Raw genomic sequence first — 18,338 nt, 5'->3', positions numbered from 1 at the left:
AGAGACCTGCCTCCTTGTTGGTCGCAATTGTCACGTCACTTATAATGCTTAGATAATTTGTAATTTTGCGTCTTGTTCAGTATCGAGGCTATATGAGACGTGAATCTCTAGCTTAACGTGGGATCCAAACCACATGAGCTTCCACCGGATAGCTACAGCATTAGTATTCATGCAAATAAATAAGCTCTATTGCTTTTCGTTATGTTTCTTCAAACTAAGAAAAATTCCATTGTGTACAGGTTGTTCAAAAAATCGGCTATCGATTATCCGGTTCCCTCAGATTTCCGACATGAATCTCGGAGCTAATTTTCGATATTTACCGCGTTTGCGAGTTTTCCGGAGATGTCATATACGAGGAGCAGTCAAAATGTTCTCGAAATTTTGTTGTAACTATTTATTACCTCAAAATAGGTAGACATTCACTTAATCGCTTTCAAAATAATCTCCTTGAGAGCACACACACTAATTCCACCACTCCTGAAATTGCTACAAACAATGCTGAAAGTCCAGTTTTCGAATGTTCCGAAGCTCAGACGTCGCATTGGCTCACACATCTTCTATGGTAGCAAAACGGTTACCTTTTAGACCATTTTTGATCTTGGGAAAGAACCAGAAATCTGCTGACTGCACTGGTGTTTCTCATTGGTATAGTGTATCTTCTGAGGAAAATTACTTCTCCTTCCTCCTCCGCCGAGTGTTGGTCAACCGAGTTCCCACTTGCTAAGATAATTTAAATTGTCATCTTAAATGTTTTGCAGGGAAGGATCTTTAGCACGTAATTTAAGAAGGACTATAGTTTCTGTCCTTCCTTTCGTGAACTGTGCTGTAGTTCGCATTTCCGAATATCAAATATGCATACGTATATAATAATATACAACAGTGCAAGATCTATCTTTAGGTCCACTGGGCAAATTTTCTGATAGAAAGCTTATTTATGTGTGTATGTTAGTTTCAAATTAAACGTAAATTAGGGAAATAACGTAACAGAATATTGATTCTTCTGCCTGATAGTAGTAAATATTTAAACGATACCAAAGTTTTCGGAAACAAAAAGGAAAGGTAAACTAACAAACTTATAATTACACAAGAAAGATCATTATTTTATATCGTAATTGGCCAAATAACAAGTTCCATGAATCAACGTTGGAATAGTCAGTCTAAATAAAAAGCTACTGATTATTTCTTAGTTAGTAACGGGTAATATAATGATCAAAAATATACTTTTTTATATATTGAAAATAAAAGAGCTTATTGAATGTAGATAATAAAATTAATTATCTATTTCGTACATTTTTTAGGATCATTGGAGACACTTCAATGCAATGCAACCCAAATTCAACACAGACAACACCATTTCAAGCAGCACAAACCAAGAAAGTCTTTCAATTAAACAAAACAACAGACACGTTTATGAAACAGTACCTGCAATACTACTACTATTATTAGAAAATGTATCTTTCAAAGGCAACGAAAATACTACAAACAAATCCAATATTTTAACAGAATTGCGGGAAAATGAGTTAGTTAAACATATCTATTCAACTGTAAATAGAATAAAAAGCAGTAATGAAGTATCAAATCAGCAGGCAGGACACACACTGACAGAAACAATAATACCTAATCACCGATTGAGGATGGGCAGAAAACCAAGAAAAATGATTGACATTCAAAACAATAAGCAAGGAGGTACAAAACTTCAATTAGCCTTTAATAAAAGAAATAACCAAGAAGAACACTATCCTAAACTTCAAACATTTCGCGGTTTTAAAGAAACGCATGGCGATCTGAAGAACCAATGGAACAGCGTAACAAATTTAATTAGAAATATTTCTAATACATCAGAAATCGACATTAAGTGGTACCCACTACCCAAAACCATTAGGAAAACAAGATATAAACGTGCAGAAATTAAGTACGAAGATACTGATGAAACCACTGAAAGAATAAATAGGGGAAAAAGAAGCCTACTCGAAACACTGCTTAAATTACGTAGATTCATTTCACTTTTCAAACCACCTATGATAGGCTCAAATAGTATAAAGTGTAAGGAAAGAGAGGAAAGAAACAAAAATATATGTTCTTTTATACGAACAGCATGTGAAAGAATACAATCAAAATACGACCAAAAATTAGAATATAACAAATGTAACACGGGAGATGAAGGAGATGAAGTAAATCAAAATCATGGTGACGAGTGGAATATTCAAATAGGAGAAACAGGTAGCACAATGTCACAATACGCTGAACAGAAGGAGCCAGAACATACCGAAGGCAATTCTCATACAAAAGGCAGTGACACAGAGAAAGAAACAGAAACGGGAACTTCAGTAGAAGAAACACCACGAGAAACTCCAAACGAGAAAACCGCACAAGAGAACCCTGAAGAACCTTCAAACACCCAATCATCTAAATCAAATAATTATAATAGAAAAGATGATGAAGATGAAACTCATGATACTCCATCTCAATCGAATACACCAATTGGTTCTGAACAAGAGAATTCCGCACCACAAGATGTCAAACACGAAGAAGAAATAACTGAACAATATATACATTCTACGGAAAACAGTGATACTGGAAAGAAAGAAGAAACAGAAGATCTAACAAACATACCGACATCACAACATAGTCCAAATGATGACACTCAGGAACAGACATCTAGAATATCCACTACTACCGTTTCTACTGGATTCAATAGGTGTAATCCAAAGACTTATGAAGATACGTTAACACAAGACAATCTCAGTGATACTGGGACACCAGAGCAAACCAACGACGGATCATCTCCTGATGAAATTGATCAATCAGGTCATACACCACAGCATAGCAGGGATATCTCCACTGCACACAATGAAATAGGACCACACCAGCCAATGGAGTCTCCTGACGGCAACGATCGATCAGACGTACACTCCTCTACAAAAGAAGAAAGCACAACTGTGTATACTACAGAGCAGAAAGGTGATTTGGATGAAGAGGAAGAAACGGCAGAAGGACACACTTCAGTTAGTGCATCAGCGGATGATCATGCTAACTTGAATCAAGAACCTAAATTAGAGTCAGATAAAGAAGAATCGACTACACCAATTGCCTCCGAACCAGAGAATTCCGCGCCACAAGATGCCAATCACGAAGAGGAAATAACTGACCAATATATACCTTCTACGGAAAACAGTGATAAAGGAAAGAAAGAAGAAACAGAGGATCTAACAAACATACCGAAATCAGAACACAGTCCAAATGACGAAACTCAGGAACAGACATCTGAAATATCCACTAGTACCGATTCTAGTGGATTCAATAGTTGTAATCAGAAGAATTATAAAGATACGGCAACACAAGACAATCCCCGTGATACTGAGACACCAGGGGAAACCAAAGACGGATCATCTCCTGATGAAATTGATCAATCCGGTCATACACCACAGCATAGCAGGGATATCCCCACTGCACACAATGAAATAGGCCCAAAGCAGCCAATGGAGTCTCCTGACGGCAACGACCGATCAGACGTACACTCCTCTACAAAGGAAGAAAGCACAACTGTGTATACTACAGAAAAGCAAGGTGATTTGCATGAAGAGGCAGAAACGGCAGAAGGACACACTTCAGTTAGTACATCACCGGATGATCATGGTAACATGAATCAAGAACGTAAATTAGATTCAGATAAAGAAGAATCGACTACACCAATTGCCTCCGAACCAGAGAATTCCGCGCCACAAGATGCCAATCACGAAGAGGAAATAACTGACCAATATATTCCTTCCGCGGAAAATAGTGATACTGGGAAGAAAGAAGAAACAGAAAATTTAACAGACATACCGACATCACAACACAGTCCAAATGATGAAACTCAGGAAGAGACATCTGAAATATCTACTAGTACCGAGTCACGTGCAATGAATAGTTTTAACCAAAATAATGATAAAGATACGACAACACAAAAGGACGTTCCCGATGATACTGAGACACCAGATGAAAGCAGAAGTGGATCATCTCCTCATCAAGTTGATGAATCAGGCGATACACAACAGCACAGTAGAGACATGTTGAGTGGAAACGATGAAACGGACTCACAACAGCCGGCACAGGCTCCAAAAGAATCGACTCCACCAATTGGTTCGGAACAAGAAAATACCACACCACAAGATGTGTATCAAGCAGAAGAAAAAACTGAACAAAATACACCTTCCATGGAAAACAGTGATTCAGGAAAGAAAGACGAGAAAAATGATGCGACACAGAAACCAACATCACATCATCAACCAGACGATGAAACTCAGAAAGAGAAATCCGAAATATCCACTAGTACCGTTTCTAGTGGATTCAATAGTTGTAATCAGAAGAATGATAAAGATACGTCAACAGAAAAGAACGTTCCCAATGATACTGAGACTCCAGATGAAACTAGAAGTGAATCATTTCCTGATCAAGCTGATGAATCAGGCGATACACAACAGGACAGTAGAGACATGCTGAGTGGAAACGATGAAATGGACTCACAACAGCCGGCTAAGTCTCCAGAAGAATCGACTCCACCATCGGAACAAGAAAATACCACACCACAAGATGTGTATCAAGCAGAAGAAAAAACTGAACAAAATACACCTTCCATGGAAAACAGTGATTCAGGAAAGAAAGACGACAAAAATGATGCGACACAGAAACCAACATCACATCATCAACCAGACGATGAAACTCAGGAAGAGAAATCCGAAATATCCACTAGTACCGTTTCTAGTGGATTCAATAGTTGTAATCAGAAGAATGATAAAGATACATCAACAGAAAAGAACGTTCCCAATGATACTGAGACTCCAGATGAAACTAGAAGTGAATCATTTCCTGATCAAGCTGATGAATCAGGCGATACACAACAGGACAGTAGAGACATGCTGAGTGGAAACGATGAAATGGACCCACAACAGCCGGCAAGGTCTCCAGAAGAATCGACTCCATCAATTGGTTCGGAACAAGAAAATACCACGCCACAAGATGTGTATCAAGCAGAAGAAAAAACTGAACAAAATAAACCTTCCATGGAAAACAGTGATTCAGGAAAGAAAGATGAGAATGACACTGAGACTCCAGATGAAACTAGAGGTCCATCATCTCCTGAACAAGTTGATGAATCAGGCGATACACAACAGCACAGTAGAGACATGCTGAGTGGAAACGATGAAACGGACTCACAACAGCCGGCACAGTCTCCAAAAGAATCGACTCCACCAATTGGTTCGGAACAAGAAAATACCACACCACAAGATGTGTATCAAGCAGAGGAAAAAACTGAACAAAATACACCTTCCATGGAAAACAGTGATTCAGGAAAGAAAGACAAGAAAAATGATGCGACACAGAAACCAACATCACATCATCAACCAGACGATGAAACTCAGGAAGAGAAATCCGAAATATCCACTAGTACCGTTTCTAGTGGATTCAATAGTTGTAATCAGAAGAATGATAAAGATACGTCAACAGAAAAGAACGTTCCCAATGATACTGAGACTCCAGATGAAACTAGAAGTGAATCATTTCCTGATCAAGCTGATGAATCAGGCGATACACAACAGGACAGTAGAGACATGCTGAGTGGAAACGATGAAATGGACTCACAACAGCCGGCTAAGTCTCCAGAAGAATCGACTCCACCATCGGAACAAGAAAATACCACACCACAAGATGTGTATCAAGCAGAAGAAAAAACTGAACAAAATACACCTTCCATGGAAAACAGTGATTCAGGAAAGAAAGACGAGAAAAATGATGCGACACAGAAACCAACATCACATCATCAACCAGACGATGAAACTCAGAAAGAGAAATCCGAAATATCCACTAGTACCGTTTCTAGTGGATTCAATAGTTGTAATCAGAAGAATGATAAAGATACGTCAACAGAAAAGAACGTTCCCAATGATACTGAGACTCCAGATGAAACTAGAAGTGAATCATTTCCTGATCAAGCTGATGAATCAGGCGATACACAACAGGACAGTAGAGACATGCTGAGTGGAAACGATGAAATGGACTCACAACAGCCGGCTAAGTCTCCAGAAGAATCGACTCCACCATCGGAACAAGAAAATACCACACCACAAGATGTGTATCAAGCAGAAGAAAAAACTGAACAAAATACACCTTCCATGGAAAACAGTGATTCAGGAAAGAAAGACGACAAAAATGATGCGACACAGAAACCAACATCACATCATCAACCAGACGATGAAACTCAGGAAGAGAAATCCGAAATATCCACTAGTACCGTTTCTAGTGGATTCAATAGTTGTAATCAGAAGAATGATAAAGATACATCAACAGAAAAGAACGTTCCCAATGATACTGAGACTCCAGATGAAACTAGAAGTGAATCATTTCCTGATCAAGCTGATGAATCAGGCGATACACAACAGCACAGTAGAGACATGCTGAGTGGAAACGATGAAATGGACTCACAAAAGCCGGCACAGTCTCCAAAAGAATCGACTCCATCAATTGGTTCGGAACAAGAAAATACCACACCACAAGATGTGTATCAAGCAGAAGAAAAAACTGAACAAAATAAACCTTCCATGGAAAACAGTGATTCAGGAAAGAAAGACGAGAATGATACTGAGACTCCAGATGAAACTAGAGGTGCATCATCTCCTCAACAAGTTGATGAATCAGGCGATACACAACAGCACAGTAGAAACATGCTGAGTGGAAACGATGAAACGGACTCACAACAGCCGGCACAGTCTCCAAAAGAATCGACTCCACCAATTGGTTCGGAACAAGAAAATACCACACCACAAGATGTGTATCAAGCAGAAGAAAAAACTGAACAAAATGCACCTTCCATGGAAAACAGTGATTCAGGAAAGAAAGACGAGAAAAATGATGCGACACAGAAACCAACATCACATCATCAACCAGACGATGAAACTCAGAAAGAGAAATCCGAAATATCCACTAGTACCGTTTCTAGTGGATTCAATAGTTGTAATCAGAAGAATGATAAAGATACGTCAACAGAAAAGAACGTTCCCAATGATACTGAGACTCCAGATGAAACTAGAAGTGAATCATTTCCTGATCAAGCTGATGAATCAGGCGATACACAACAGGACAGTAGAGACATGCTGAGTGGAAACGATGAAATGGACCCACAACAGCCGGCTAAGTCTCCAGAAGAATCGACTCCACCATCGGAACAAGAAAATACCACACCACAAGATGTGTATCAAGCAGAAGAAAAAACTGAACAAAATACACCTTCCATGGAAAACAGTGATTCAGGAAAGAAAGACGACAAAAATGATGCGACACAGAAACCAACATCACATCATCAACCAGACGATGAAACTCAGGAAGAGAAATCCGAAATATCCACTAGTACCGTTTCTAGTGGATTCAATAGTTGTAATCAGAAGAATGATAAAGATACATCAACAGAAAAGAACGTTCCCAATGATACTGAGACTCCAGATGAAACTAGAAGTAAATCATTTCCTGATCAAGCTGATGAATCAGGCGATACACAACAGCACAGTAGAGACATGCTGAGTGGAAACGATGAAATGGACTCACAAAAGCCGACACAGTCTCCAAAAGAATCGACTCCATCAATTGGTTCGGAACAAAAAAATACCACACCACAAGATGTGTATCAAGCAGAAGAAAAAACTGAACAAAATAAACCTTCCATGGAAAACAGTGATTCAGGAAAGAAAGACGAGAATGATACTGAGACTCCAGATGAAACTAGAGGTGCATCATCTCCTGATCAAGCTGATGAATCAGGCGATACACAACAGGACAATAGAGACATGCTGAGTGGAAACGATAAAACGGACCCACAACAGTCGGGAAAGACAGCAGAAGAATTGACTCCACCAATTGGTTCGGAACAAGAAAATACCACACCACAAGATTTGTATCAAGCAGAAGAAAAAACTGAACAAAATGCACCTTCCACGGAAAACAGTGATTCAGGAAAGAAAGACGAGAATGATACTGAGACTCCAGATGAAACTAGAGGTGAATCATCTCCTGATCAAGCTGATGAATCAGGCGATACACAACAGGACAGTAGAGACATGCTGAGTGGAAACGATGAAACGGACCCACAACAGCCGGCACAGTCTCCAGAAGAATCGACTCCACCAATTGGTAAGGAACAAGAAAATACCACACCACAAGATGTGTATCAAGCAGAGGAAGAAACTGAACAAAATGCACCTTCCACGGAAAACAGTGATTCAGGAAAGAAAGACGAGAATGATACTGAGACTCCAGATGAAACTAGAGGTGAATCATCTCCTGATCAAGCTGATGAATCTGGCGATACACAACAGGACAGTAGAGACATGCTGAGTGGAAACGATGAAACGGACCCGCAACAGCCGGCACAGTCTCCAGAAGAATCGACTCCACCAGTAGGTTCTGAACAAGAAAATACCACACCACAAGATGTGTATCAAGCAGAAGAAAAAACTGAACAAAATGCTCCTTCCACGGAAAACAGTGATTCAGGAAAGAAAGACGAGAATGATACTGACACTCCAGATGAAACTAGAGGTGAATCATTTCCTGATCAAGCTGATGAATCAGGCGATAAACAACAGGACAGTAGAGACATGCTGAGTGGAAACGATGAAACGGACCCACAACAGCCGGCACAGTCTCCAGAAGAATCGACTCCACCAATTGGTAAGGAACAAGAAAATACCACACCACAAGATGTGTATCAAGCAGAGGAAAAAACTGAACAAAATGCACCTTCCACGGAAAACAGTGATTCAGGAAAGAAAGACGAGAATGATACTGAGACTCCAGATGAAACTAGAGGTGAATCATCTCCTGATCAAGCTGATGAATCAGGCGATACACAACAGGACAGTAGAGACATGCTGAGTGGAAACGATGAAACGGACCCACAACAGGCGGCACAGTCTCCAGAAGAATCGACTCCACCAATTGGCTCGGAACAAGAAAATACCACACCACAAGATGTGTATCAAGCAGAAGAAAAAACTGAACAAATTGCACCTTCCACGGAAAACAGTGATTCAGGAAAGAAAGACGAGAATGATACTGAGACTCCAGATGAAACTAGAGGTGAATCATCTCCTGATCAAGCTGATGAATCAGGCGATACACAAAAGGAGAGTAGAGACATGCTGAGTGGAAAAGATGAAACGGACCCACAACAGCCGGCACAGTCTCCAGAAGAATCGACTCCACCAATTGGTTCGGAACAAGAAAATACCACACCACAAGATGTGTATCAAGCAGAGGAAAAAACTGAACAAATTGCACCTTCCACGGAAAACAGTGATTCAGGAAAGAAAGACGAGAATGATACTGAGACTCCAGATGAAACTAGAGGTGAATCATCTCCTGATCAAGCTGATGAATCAGGCGATACACAACAGGACAGTAGAGACATGCTGAGTGGAAACGACGAAACGGACCCACAACAGCCGGCACAATCTCCAGAAGAATCGACTCCACCAATTGGTTCGGAACAAGAAAATACCACACCACAAGATGTGTATCAAGCAGAGGAAAAAACTGAACAAAATGCACCTTCCACGGAAAACAGTGATTCAGGAAAGAAAGACGAGAATGATACTGAGACTCCAGATGAAACTAGAGGTGAATCATCTCCTGATCAAGCTGATGAATCAGGCGATACAAAACAGGACAGTAGAGACATGCTGAGTGGAAACGATGAAACGGACCCACAACAGCCGGCACAGTCTCCAGAAGAATCGACTCCACCAATTGGTTCGGAACAACAAAATACCACACCACAAGATGTGTATCAAGCAGAGGAAAAAACTGAACAAATTGCACCTTCCACGGAAAACAGTGATTCAGGAAAGAAAGACGAGAATGATACTGAGACTTCAGATGAAACTAGAGGTGAATCATCTCCTGATCAAGCTGATGAATCAGGCGATACACAACAGGACAGTAGAGACATGCTGAGTGGAAACGATGAAACGGACCCACAACAGCCGGCACAGTCTCCAGAAGAATCGACTCCACCAATTGGTAAGGAACAAGAAAATACCACACCACAAGATGTGTATCAAGCAGAGGAAAAAACTGAACAAAATGCACCTTCCACGGAAAACAGTGATTCAGGAAAGAAAGACGAGAATGATACTGAGACTCCAGATGAAACTAGAGGTGAATCATCTCCTGATCAAGCTGATGAATCAGGCGATACACAACAGGACAGTAGAGACATGCTGAGTGGAAACGACGAAACGGACCCACAACAGCCGGCACAATCTCCAGAAGAATCGACTCCACCAATTGGTTCGGAACAAGAAAATACCACACCACAAGATGTGTATCAAGCAGAGGAAGAAACTGAACAAATTGCACCTTCCACGGAAAACAGTGATTCAGGAAAGAAAGACGAGAATGATACTGAGACTCCAGATGAAACTAGAGGTGAATCATCTCCTGATCAAGCTGATGAATCAGGCGATACACAACAGGACAGTAGAGACATGTTGAGTGGAAACGATGAAACGGACCCACAACAGCCGGCACAGTCTCCAGAAGAATCGACTCCACCAATTGGTAAGGAACAAGAAAATACCACACCACAAGATGTGTATCAAGCAGAGGAAAAAACTGAACAAAATGCACCTTCCACGGAAAACAGTGATTCAGGAAAGAAAGACGAGAATGATACTGAGACTCCAGATGAAACTAGAAGTGAATCATCTCCTGATCAAGCTGATGAATCAGGCGATACACAACAGGACAGTAGAGACATGCTGAGTGGAAACGATGAAACGGACCCACAACAGCCGGCACAGTCTCCAGAAGAATCGACTCCACCAATTGGTAAGGAACAAGAAAATACCACACCACAAGATGTGTATCAAGCAGAGGAAAAAACTGAACAAAATGCACCTTCCACGGAAAACAGTGATTCAGGAAAGAAAGACGAGAATGATACTGAGACTCCAGATGAAACTAGAGGTGAATCATCTCCTGATCAAGCTGATGAATCAGGCGATACACAACAGGACAGTAGAGACATGCTGAGTGGAAACGATGAAACGGACCCACAACAGCCGGCACAGTCTCCAGAAGAATCGACTCCACCAATTGGTAAGGAACAAGAAAATACCACACCACAAGATGTGTATCAAGCAGAGGAAAAAACTGAACAAAATGCACCTTCCACGGAAAACAGTGATTCAGGAAAGAAAGACGAGAATGATACTGAGACTCCAGATGAAACTAGAAGTGAATCATCTCCTGATCAAGCTGATGAATCTGGCGATACACAACAGGACAGTAGAGACATGCTGACTGGAAACGATGAAATGAACCCACAACAGCCGGCAAAGTCTCCAGAAGAATCGACTCCACCAATTGGTTCGGAACAAGAAAATACCACGCCACAAGATGTGCATCAAGCAGAAGAAAAAACTGAACAAAATGAACCTTCCACGGAAAACAGTGATTCAGGAAAGAAAGACGAGAATGATACTGAGACTCCAGATGAAACTAGAAGTGAATCACCTCCTGATCAAGCTGATGAATTAGGCGATACTCAACAGCACAGTAGAGACATGCTGAGTGGAAACGATGAAACGGACCGACTACAGCCGGCACAGTCTCCAGAAGAATCGACTCCACCAATTGGTTCCGAACAAGAAAATACCACACCACAAGATGTACATCAAACAGAAGAAAAAACTGAACACAATGTACCTTCTATGGAAAACAATGATTCAGGAAAGAAAGACGAGAAAAATTATGCGACAAAGAAACCAATATCACATCATCAACCAGACGATGAAACTCAGCAAGAGAAATCCGAAATATCCACTAGTACCGTTTCTAGTGGATTCAATAGTTGTAATCGGAAGAATGATAAAGATACGTCAACAGAAAAGAACGTTCCCATTGATACTGAGATTCCAGATGAAACTAGAAGTGAATCATCTCCTGATCAAGCTGATGAATCAGGCGATAGACAACAGCACAGCAGAGACATGCTGAGTGGAAACGATGAAATGGACCCACAACAGCTTGCAAAGTCTCCAGAAGAATCGACTCCACCAATTGGTTCGGAACAAGAAAATACCACACCACAAGATGTGTATCAAGCAGAAGAAAAACCTGAACAAAATGCACCTTCCACGGAAAACAGTGATTCAGGAAAGAAAGACGAGAATGATACTGAGACTCCAGATGAAACTAGAAGTGAATCATCTCCTGATCAAGCTAATGAATCAGGCGATACAGAACAGGACAGTAGAGACATGCTGAGTGGAAACGATGTAATTTACCGACAACAGCCGGCAAAGTCTCCAGAAGAATCGACTCCACCAATTGGTTCGGAACAAGAAAGTACCACGCCACAAGATGTGTATCAAGCAGAAGAAAAAACTGAACAATATACACCTTCCATGGAAAACAGTGATTCAGGAAAGAAAGACAAGAAAAGTGATGCGACAGAGAAACCAACATCACATCATCAACCAGACGATGAAACTCAGGAAGAGACATCTGAAATATCAACTAGCACCCAGTCTAGTGGACTGAAGAGTTGCAACGAGAAAGTTGATAAAGGTAAGCCAACACAGAAGGACCCTCCGATCAGCAATCAACCATTTGACGAGGCTCATGATTCAGGCGATATATCACAGCATAGTAGAGATATGCCGAATGGAAACGATGAAACAGAACTACAACAGTCTTCGCAGTCTCCTGAAGAATCGAGTCGACCAATTGCTTCTGAACAAGACAATACCACGCCACAAGATGAAAATCAAGCAGAGGAAATGAGTGAACAGAATACGTCTTCTACGGATAGAAGTGATACAGGAAAGGAAGATGAAAAAGGAAATCTGACAGAGAAACCTACACCGCAATATCCTCCTACCGATGAAACTCAGGAAGAGACATCTGAAATATCTACTTGCACGCAATCAAGTGGAGAGAATAATAGCAACCAGAAGGATGATAAAGACACGTCAACACAAAAGGACGCTCCAAATGATGCTGAGACACCGGATGAAACCAGCAATCAATCATTTGACGAGGCTCATGATTCAGGCGATATATCACAGCATAGTAGAGATATGCCGAATGGAAACGATGAAACAGAACTACAACAGTCTTCGCAGTCTCCTGAAGAATCGAGTCGACCAATTGCTTCTGAACAAGACAATACCACGCCACAAGATGAAAATCAAGCAGAGGAAATGAGTGAACAGAATACGTCTTCTACGGATAGAAGTGATACAGGAAAGGAAGATGAAAAAGGAAATCTGACAGAGAAACCTACACCGCAATATCCTCCTACCGATGAAACTCAGGAAGAGACATCTGAAATATCTACTAGCACCCAATCAAGTGGAGAGAATAATAGCAACCAGAAGGATGATAAAGACACGTCAACACAAAAGGACGCTCCAAATGATGCTGATACACCGGATGAAACCAGCAATCAACCATTTGACGAGGCTCATGATTCAGGCGATATATCACAGCATAGTAGAGATATGCCGAATGGAAACGATGAAACAGAACTACAGCAGTCTTCGCAGTCTCCTGAAGAATCGAGTCGACCAATTGCTTCTGAACAAGACAATACCACGCCACAAGATGAAAATCAAGCAGAGGAAATGAGTGAACAGAATATGTCTTCTACGGATAGAAGTGATACAGGAAAGGAAGATGAAAAAGGAAATCTGACAGAGAAACCTACACCGCAATATCCTCCTACCGATGAAACTCAGGAAGAGACGTCTGAAATATCTACTAGCACCCAATCAAGTGGAGTGAATAATAGCAACCAGAAGGATGATAAAGACACGTCAACACAAAAGGACGCTCCAAATGATGCTGATACACCGGATGAAACCAGCAATCAACCATTTGACGAGGCTCATGATTCAGGCGATATATCACAGCATAGTAGAGATATGCCGAATGGAAACGATGAAACAGAACTACAGCAGTCTTCGCAGTCTCCTGAAGAATCGAGTCGACCAATTGCTTCTGAACAAGACAATACCACGCCACAAGATGAAAATCAAGCAGAGGAAATGAGTGAACAGAATATGTCTTCTACGGATAGAAGTGATACAGGAAAGGAAGATGAAAAAGGAAATCTGACAGAGAAACCTACATCGCAATATCCTCCAAGCGATGAAACTCAGGAAGAGACATCTGAAATATCTACTAGCACCCAGTCAAGTGGAGAGAATAATAGCAGCCAGAAGGATGATAAAGACACGTCAACACAGAAGGACGCTCTTGATGATGCTGAGGCACTAGATGAAACCAGCGATCCAAGTGATGAAGCTAATGAAGTGACATCTGAAACACCCAATAGCACCCAGTCAAGTGGAGCGAATAGTTCAAATCAGAAGGATGACAAGGATGCGTCAAAACAGGATACTCCCGATAATAGTGAGACACAAAGTGAAACCAGGGATGAATCATCTCCTCATGAAGTTAATGAGTCAGGTGGAATATCGGAGCACAGCATAGACACGCCGAGTGAAAATGAGGAAACACGGCCCCGAGAGTCAGCGCATTCTCCTGAAGAATCGACCCAGTCTAGTGGTATGAATAGTTCAATTCAGAAAGATGATAAAGATGCGTCAAAACAGGATATTCGCAATGATACTGAGAAACCAGGTGAATCCATGGATGAACCATCTCCTCATCAAGTTGAGGAATCAAGCGGTATACAAGAGCGCAGCAGGGAGTTGCCAGTGCAGTCTCCTGAAGAATCGACTCAAGAGATTGGTTCGAAACAAGACAATACTTCGCCACATGATGAAACAACTCAACAAAATATTCCTACAAAGGAAGAATCCACAACTTCATATAGTACTCAGGACAAAGATGATATACCAGGAAAAGGAAGTACTGAAGGAGCACCTTCATCTGGCTCAGCAACAGATATTAGTAATGTCCAAGACGTTAAAATGCCGAATCAGGAGAGTGAAGCAAAGCAACTACCTACTGAAGAGAATGAGTCTCCTATCGAAAATAATGGAGCCAAAGACGCCACAACGGAACGAGATTTTCAGTCAGGTGAAAAGGGCTCAGTTAGAGATAAACCAATATCTGAATCGCAGTATTCAGAAATCCCGAAGGAAAACAATTTCAGGGATAGCAAGAAAAATAGGAATGTTGGAGAGGAAATTGACAATATTTCTACCGATGGATCATCTTTTGTGGATCAAGTGACGACCCAACAATCTGTACAGTCTGTCAATAGTAATTCTAAGAATTGTAATCATAATGTTATTTATAACGTTCCTCTTCCTTTGTTTTCTTCGGTGAAGAAGTGCACATGTAATTGTTCCGATCAAAGTGAATCTGGTTTAAAAAATGACGAATCTCAAACTCGAAAGTCAGAAGATACTTCAGGAATTGAAGGAAAGTCTGATAGAAATATTGCCAATATACCAGGAATTCCATGGTATGATTACCCTTGTTATTCAAGTATACCAAAAACTTCATTTAGTTGTCGAAACCGCCCTCCAGGATATTATGGTGATCGAGACGCATGGTGCCAAGTATATCATATTTGTATTCCAATTTTCTCTTACAGCTTCTTATGTCCAAATGGAACCGTTTTCGACAATAATGAAAGATCATGTGTTTGGTGGTATAAATCTGATTGTAAGAGAGTAACTTGAAATTCACTAGTCAGCATTTCCTGGTAATAATGAATGGTTGGTATTACTCATAAAATCTGGTGTTCCAACTGAGAGATTAAGTGTTGAGGTTCATATGGTTAAACTCAATTTAACTTAAGCCAATAAAACGTAACCTAAACATGTCATATTGTTTATTATGCAATACCTTCACTCTTCCTTTACGAGTTAAGATCAATGTTAGAACAAATCAAACAACAATACATTCAGTGTATATTTTTCATATATACAGTACATATGATACGTAAATAAATCAATAATAATATATTTCAACGAAATAAAATTATCAACTTCATCAAACTGGGAACAAATGACATAAATTTTACGCCATACAATTAATTTCTGCCGATTTTCTCGGAAACTACGCATGTTTACCCTGTCATATGTCATAGTTTGCCCTGCAATATGTCATTTTGTAGAACTCTATGTGATATATTGATAGATAGATATATGATTTTAATTTATTTTTGAAAAACTATTTAATTTAGAAAACAAGTATATTAATCTAACTAACTAAATATCTATATATCTATATATCTATATCTATATATATATCTATATCTATCTATCTATCTATCTATCTATCTATCTATCTATCTATCTATCTATCTATCTATCTATCTATCTATCTATCTATCTATCTATATATATATATATCAAGTGTTTCGAAAATCTTAGTCTCAGTTTTACCAACCCTGCGGAAAACTTCACAGCAACCTTATTTTCATATTCGCCCCATTCCGTGCCCCATTTGAGATACGAATACGAACAGCCCCCGGTTTCGAGTAAAATTTCACACCTCAACTCACAGTCAGAATCACTATCATCTCCCACGATGCACAAGTGTTAATTTGACAACTTATGGCTAGGTTTGATAGTCTGCGCCAGTCAGTCCTCACCAGAAATGCGGAGAGTTTTTTTTTTCTCTTCTGTCCTCCAGTCTCCTCCCACTTCGATTTCATAATTTCGCACTCTGATGAAAATTATTAAATGCCGGCAAGAAAAATACTAATATAGGGCTATAACCTCCCTTTTAGGCACCCCTCCAACCACAAGCCCGGGGCACGTGCCTCGCTTGCTCCCCCATGAGCTACATAAGTAACATACAATGATTACGTAATGCTTTGACTTATAAATACTATAAAGAAAGGAAGAATTGCAATTTTTGTTTTACTTTCCGAAAGAACCAACTACGTCATTAAAAATAAAGTAGAAAGGCAACACATTTATATGAAAATGAAATAAAACACACACCGGTCTATGCTTTCACCCAGCAGACGTATTCCCCCCCCCCCCAAAAAAAAAAATGTGACTTTTGGAATCATGCAGTTAGGTTCATAGCGGAAGAGACAGAACAACTTGACTCATCCATTGTAGCTTTCGTCCATCGAACATTTCCAGAAACCTACTTCCCCCCCCCCTGTGCCGTGGCATGGAAAATCAGCAGCCGGGGCGAGAGTATACGACGGCGTCCTCGTACATATGAGTTAGGGCGACAGATCATCCGCGAAGCGCCACCATGGTTGGCGCGAAGCGTAAGAAAATTTTCAAAAATAAACCCTGCTTTTCCTTGATTTTGAACACCTTTTATTACTTTTTTCCTTCCATTTTATATATGTGCACATATATTTTCCTAACATGAGTAACATTATAGGACCATTTCCTAAAGCAGAAAGAGGATTTAAGTACATACTAGTTGTATTCCAAATAATTTTTCCTGTCTCTCTTTTTCTTTCATTCTCTTTTTTCATTTTTCTCCCCAATTTTGCGCCCCCTTTCTTCGGAGCCCGGAGCTATCGCCCCCTGTTATGCAAGGCACTGATGATAGCATTCCCAAAACACACTTTTGTTCAGTTCTCCCTACTCGAAAAGCCCTGTAAATAGAAAGTCTTACTGCAAAACAGAACTGAAATAAGCTATTCTTGTCCTCTATATTAATATGATCACCTTTTGTTTCAAAGCGAAAGGTTTATTCACACACAAAGCATACACGGTTACACAATACAAAGTATATTCACTCTGGTATCAAAATCTACTTACCTTTGACACTTTACTATTAGAAAAAACTCTTAAATTTGTCAAACTCACATACTATACATAGTAAAAGGTTTATACTAATAAACCTGCCATGTTTTCTTCATGGGAATACGGGACATCTTAGATCCCTTTCCCCCAAAAAACTTTCCAACAAAATCCAATAAACTGTACCTCTGGTTATGAATAACAGTATAATAGGCCGCGGTGGCTCAGTGGTATAGCGTTCATTTCTGGCGCATGGGGTCCTTGGTTCGATCCCAGCTCACGTCTTGTGGTTCTCCCGTTTTCTCCCACTTTCTTCATTCCACCATTTCATTCATTTCTCATCATCACCATCTCCTTTAGCCTAGCCGACATTTATTTTTTTCAACAATATAATAGGCGGAAGTTCCCTAAGCTGCAGCTACTTTTCTCGTCGTTCCCTGCAATTAACTTTACGGACTAAAGATGTTTACAATCCAACTGCAATAAAAAAAATGCCTTAAAAACTTAAGATAATGTCTTATAAAAATGCTTTACAGAAAAACAATATGCAAACGGTTCAAATCAGTGATACAATCTACATTCAATATTCTTCGCACGTTTTGC

The sequence above is a fragment of the Thermobia domestica genome, chromosome 1, assembly GCF_964235325.1.
Source record: "Thermobia domestica chromosome 1, izTheDome1.hap1.1, whole genome shotgun sequence".
Classification (NCBI taxonomy): domain Eukaryota; kingdom Metazoa; phylum Arthropoda; class Insecta; order Zygentoma; family Lepismatidae; genus Thermobia; species Thermobia domestica.
This window is presented reverse-complemented; position numbering follows the sequence as displayed.